This window comes from Chelmon rostratus, chromosome 20 (assembly GCF_017976325.1).
Source record: "Chelmon rostratus isolate fCheRos1 chromosome 20, fCheRos1.pri, whole genome shotgun sequence".
NCBI classification, from domain to species: Eukaryota; Metazoa; Chordata; class Actinopteri; order Chaetodontiformes; family Chaetodontidae; genus Chelmon; species Chelmon rostratus.
The window spans coordinates 4,397,410-4,403,409 of record NC_055677.1 but is presented as its reverse complement, the minus strand read 5'-3'; positions in this window follow the sequence as shown (position 1 = coordinate 4,403,409).

Here is a 6,000-nt window from a genome sequence, read left to right as displayed (position 1 = left end):
CGTACTCACTTGTTCTTGGCTTCCACTGAACTTCTGCCTCCCTAAAAATACAAAAGTCCAAGTAATTTAACTGATGTTTTCTCCACAGCAAGTTAAACAATCGAGGAGGGTTTCATCAATAGAAAGCTAAGTCCCTGAAGGAGATCAATAAGGTGTAACTTCACTCAAGCCCATAATGTGATGGAATAGATAGGGTAGATTGGACACAAGGCACTAGCGATTAACACCAAATGTCAGCAGGTGTGTGGGTGCAGCGCTGATCATGGCTGGGATCCAATCTCAAAAACATCTTCAACTTGTCTTTTGCCCTTTCTTCCAACACTATATAAAACAGCTTCTTGTGTTTGTATTATTTCTCCTAAAGTTACTCATAAATTTCTATGGATCAGCCGAATCCTCCATATTGATTTGTTGGATGTTCAGTGGTGTATGATAAGCGACAGAGTTACACTTATGTCAGTCACTTGGGGCCTCTCTTGGCTGTCACTTATTCTTGTGTGGTATGATTTTATTTCTGCAGACTTGAGAATTGCTTGACTTGGATAATCCATCATAATGACCACAAAAGTCTTTATTTGGTTTTGTCACTGCTCCTGTTTTATTGTCTTTTCATTGAGCCCCTGAGTTGAGTGTTTTTCTAACAGTGGGCACATTTCGTTCCACTCTGCTCACTGTCAATCATTTTGACGCCCACGGAGGAAGAAAAAAAATCTTTGCCAGGACACAGAATTTTAAAAACTTTGTCTCAGCCCTCTTTGTTTTTGGCGTCTTTGGCAGCACTTGATGCAGCTGGAATTTGTGCTTTAGAAACTAGATAATTCAGCGCAGCTTGTAACTCGAAATGACACTTTATTATCCTTGAATCTGACTTTTCCTCTTGATGTCAGCTGCCCTTGAACTTGACTGGACCTGGTCTTAAAATTCATGTTCTCAGCTGGAGTCCTGACAGTCTCTCAGATTTCTGGAGGAGGGGTTTTTCCTCTTGTGCCACAGGACACAAAACGAGTCTGAGGGTGTTTATACCAACAGAGGGTGAGGAATTTAATCAGTCCTAAATATACTTTCTTCTGGACAAGTAGTAAACTAATACCAGCTTATAAGTGTATTTCCATTATTATAGTTATATTTTTCCCCCCCACGCTCACTTTGAAGTTGACTCTGTGAAAGCCACTCTAATCTGTACTGATTTCAGCAAAGCATGTTTTACTGTGAGAAATAGCCATGATAAAAAAAGGGGATATAGAACCCTTTGAAGCTGACTAACACTTGGATTCAGACCTAAATAAAAATGATGATCCCCCACCCCCCCACCCTTCTCTCCCTTTCTTCTTTATGCAAAAACTTAAAATGGCGGTCTGTTATCTAATAGCAAGAGTCCAGCCAACACTGGTGACCAAATATGGCAATTTTTTGTTGTTGAGACAAGATGCTCTGAGATTTAAGCACAATCCGTGACCACGTTCACATGCACAAAATATTCAGCTTTTTGCCCTCATTCCGAAAAAGACAGTGTTCCTGCTAAGCTGTTTGCAGCTGCGTTTACATGCAGCCTCCCTCTTTCACTTGTTTAACCACCTTCTTGAAAAGGTCGACATTGAGATATTTGCACATCCAATAACATGTTAATATCCAAGCAATATAACAACAGCGATAAGGTTTTCATACAGGAACTGCAGCTTTAGAACAAAGAATTCACATGCAGCAAGTGGGCGCATCACATAGAAAAGACACAGAATGGACATAAAAGCAGGGATAAGAAATTAATGTAAAATAAGAGGGAGAATAAAACCCATTTGATAATGATAGCAAAAGTGAGGTTCAGCGAGATGTGAGTTCCAGACCTTCGGGGTGTAAATGACGAGTCTGTCGTAAAATGTTTAAATGCAGGTGTGATTCTTCTTCAGACCAGAAATGTGGGCTTTTCTTTTGTGCATGTGTCTCTACCTCAGCCCTGCAAACTGTTGGCGAGCCAACACGCGGAGCTCACTGCAAACAGGCAAGGGGTGTCGTGACCTGTGGTTAAAACCCCAGCTGAGATGCACATTCTGAATGTGCTGTATACACGTCCAAACAATGCTCCTAATTTGGCCTCATTTGGAATATCCAAACAGAACATGCTGTTCTGACCCATATTAAGATATTAGCATATTTGGAAAAATACTGGAACGTTAGGTGATTATAGTGTGTGATGATATAAAAGGTTTGTTTTGCATGAATGAATGGGAACAAAATGTATGGTGAACATGAGACCTCTTGTAGCAAAGCTGCGTTTGTGGCGACTGCTGTGAATCTCAGCACTCAGCACGAAACGCCTTGTGACATTTCTAAAGAAGCTACAGCAGACATTAGAGGAGAGAAAGGCGCACAGCTCATCTCAGGACTTCAGACATGGAAACGCTACATTTCTCTGAAACGTAATGTCTTCTCTTTTTGCGCCTCGTGTCTTTTTCCCTGAGAATGTACACAGTGAATTTGCGGTAATTGGACCGGAGATTGGATCTGTATTAGGTTTTTCTGTCCAGAGCTTGTCACTCTGGCCCAGAGATTCCTACTAAAATATTCACAAGAGAACAGAGTCTGCAAGGAATTATCAGGCTGGCTATGGCTCACAGTGCTGGTTTGAATAAAAGCGCGTTTTGGGAAAAATATGGTAAAAATCAAGATCTGTGATCTGCTGACAATTGCTTTTTTTTTGGGTTAGCTGTGGGTATTTATTTATTTGATGCATTTTGCTTGTTTAAAATAAGTGCAGACAGACTGCAGATCTAGTTATACAATGCAGACAATAACAGTGTCAATCAAATGTTTATTTAAATCAGCAATTGCGTCTCATTTGTTATGATTATTAAGCTGTTGTACATTATTAGATGCGAAAAAAACACAAAAAAACATCTCTACATATTGGCATCGGCCAATGAAAAACCTAGACTGATTGGCTGCTACGTAAACACCCCAAAATCATGCAACGCCACAGATTCAATGTGGGCTGCAAATCAGCATGGAGCAGAGGAATCACAAGATTCAAACAGAAGCTAAAATCAGAATCACATTCTTGAAATTTGTCAGTCGTACCTTCAGTTTAAGCGATTGGGAGACAAAGTAAATATTTGTATCACTTAATCATATGTTTTAAACCTTTGTTTCAGGAATTTAGCATAGCTCCGCCCATCTTTAACGTGAGCGAATCAGTATCAGTATCAGTAGGTCGAATCCGTATGACCGTGGAATATGCAGTCATACGCTTCACTCCACTTCTGGAACCTCAGTGGAAGGTGGTGATGATGAGTCTGCCCTCAAAACAAACCGCCTCGTGCCGCTGTCGAAACCAAGTAGCGTTAGTCCTGGTTATCGTTTTTCCGCCCGGCCTGCCCGCTCTGCCGAACCTATAGACACAGCTGCGGTGGCCCAACAGGTCGATGTGTTTACTGGGGGAAACTACATCTCACAATCTGCTGAATCAGCACCGCTGCTGGCTGTTTGTTTCACAAACCGGCTGCAAGAAGAACAGACAAAGGCGGAGAAGACGGCCTCTGCGCTCCACTCAAGCTGTTAACTCATAGTCCTTCAGAGTCAATGTTTCCCATCACTCAACACATTAATGCTAAACTCAAATTCAGTGCAGCGTGTTTGCCATTACAACTCATTCGGAGGAGTGACCCACGTTACCATGGGAACGCAGCCGTCAAGGCATCCGTCATATGGAAGTGGCGTCGATTTCATCTACAACAAACTCTCGCCTTTTTAATAGGAAAAGGAAGCAGAAGAGACGGCCTTGCTAGACGGCGGTGGATTTTCACACGCTGGAACTGTTTATCTGAACTCTGCGGCCTCTGCCATTGTGCCTTTTCAAATACATCTGTTGGTAGTCACGCTGAATTATCCAAACCCACATAACCTCATTTAAATTTCTAGCGGAGATCCCGACGCATCAAGAGATCAAATAAATCGGGGCGAATTTTGGAGAAAAGTGTAAAAAATGATTCACATGACACAGAGTGTATAAGACTTCCCTTTGATGTAACGGTGCAGCATTAAAAAAGGCCAGGGGGGTTTAAATATTTTACGCAGCATCATATAGCTTAAAACGAAATGATGGAAGAAGCAGATACAGAATATATATCTGATCATTAAAGGGCTATTAAGGGGAAATTTACAGTCGAAACTGGGGTTTAGGAGGTTAGACGGGTTCATTTGGCCAACAAATAATCAAACAGACACCTGCAGTTCTGCTGACGTGACAATAGGCAGTTCTGTGAGAGTGCAGGCCAATGAATGAGTGGAAGCCACAGTCTTGTGGAAAGTCTGCTCATGATAGATGTGAGATTTGTTTCACTCCACCTGAGGCCAAAAAACTCAACTCTCAAACGTCCAATACGCACGTCTCTTATTGTGAATCCATGTTCGCTTTGTTTACAGGCGTGTTCGATTGTAATTGCAGAGCTTGAACTTAATCAAACCAATCAAAATCAGATCAAAGAGAGCAGATATGAGACGTGATCACATTTTAAACTACTGCTATATATACTGGAAACAACTGTACAGCTTTTCTTGCAAGCTGCAAAACACACTGGATCCCTGAACCGCATTCATAAATCTGAGGACGTGGTCTCACATGACAAGCCAGCATCACATTAAACCAATTAATGAGAGGGATGTTTTTAAGCTTAATTGCGCATCCCTGAATGTTTGTACAGTAGGTTTGAAAAATCATTACAGTTATGAGATTATTCCTTGCTAATTTCATCGGGAGAACCGGGCTTTAATGCTGAAATAAGCTTAGCTCAGCGGACTGACAAAAGGGGGCAGATTAAGGATGCGGTGGAGGAAAACAGAAAAAAGACAGAGAGCAGTGATTTATAGTTGTGGTCTCAACACGGCCAGGCTTGAGGTAAAGTTGTTTACCACACTCCATCCTTCTCCAGATCGAATCCTCCTGTCACTCATACAGTTCGTTCATGATGGGGATGCACTGCGAAGAATTTGCATTTTAACCAGTAATTTAATCTTGCATTGAGTCCTACAATCTTTGCAGAGAAACGTCTTTGATAAAGTGGAAGTGGTCTCTCGCTCTGACACTCAGCGGCATCCCACACACCGAGGCACGTTGTTATGACAGGCTCCATTTTTCATAATTCTGCCGTTTGATTGCAGCTGCGTTGTGATTGATGAAGCCCACCGGTTGACTTTAGCGCATCGTGCTGGGTCCTGAGGTGGTGTGGCAGGTTGACACGAGGGAGCGGGGAGAATCTGAGCAACTCGCTCGAGCACCACAATGAGTGACAATTACTAATTTAATCATTTTAAACTTTCATATTTTTACTCAGCTTGAGTTCTATATCAAGACCATTCCACAAAGTCACTTTGAAATTGAAACAGACACACTCTTAAGATCGGTATGAGCACCGTGTTTTTTCTAATTACATTTTCCACTTGAGTTATGCACCCCCTCTATCGAAGAAAATTGTCCGTATGTTGCCAGGGAGGAAATTATTTCCTGTTTTGTACATTATTTCTATAGTCTTGTCTTTGAAAACATAATGTTCTCATAATTGTTTACTATTCTTATGGCTCTTATGTAAATGAGTGTCAGGTGCCTTTGTAGGTGCCACCTCCACACAGTAAACAAATGCAGCCATACAAATGAACAGTACCGAGTGTACAACGCTATATGATCCAGAATGAGCTTTGTCCTTCCCCAGACTGCAACACTTCTTGCCAACTTGGTGGCACATATCTTTTATAGGGATTCCAGCTGATTTTGTGGTCTTGTATCACACCCGGAAATGTATTTTTATATATTCTTCCTATGTTACCGTCTCATTACTTGTATGTTTACTATTTATGATTTCCAAAAAGCATAAGCTTGGTCAAATTTAATGACAATTTTGTTTGTCATTTGCTTATTTCAGATGTGACCACCTCCAAAAGCTGCTGCAAATTGTCATCCACCTTATTCTAATGAGTCCTTCATCGGCCTCGAGCCAACTTTCCAGGAGCCTT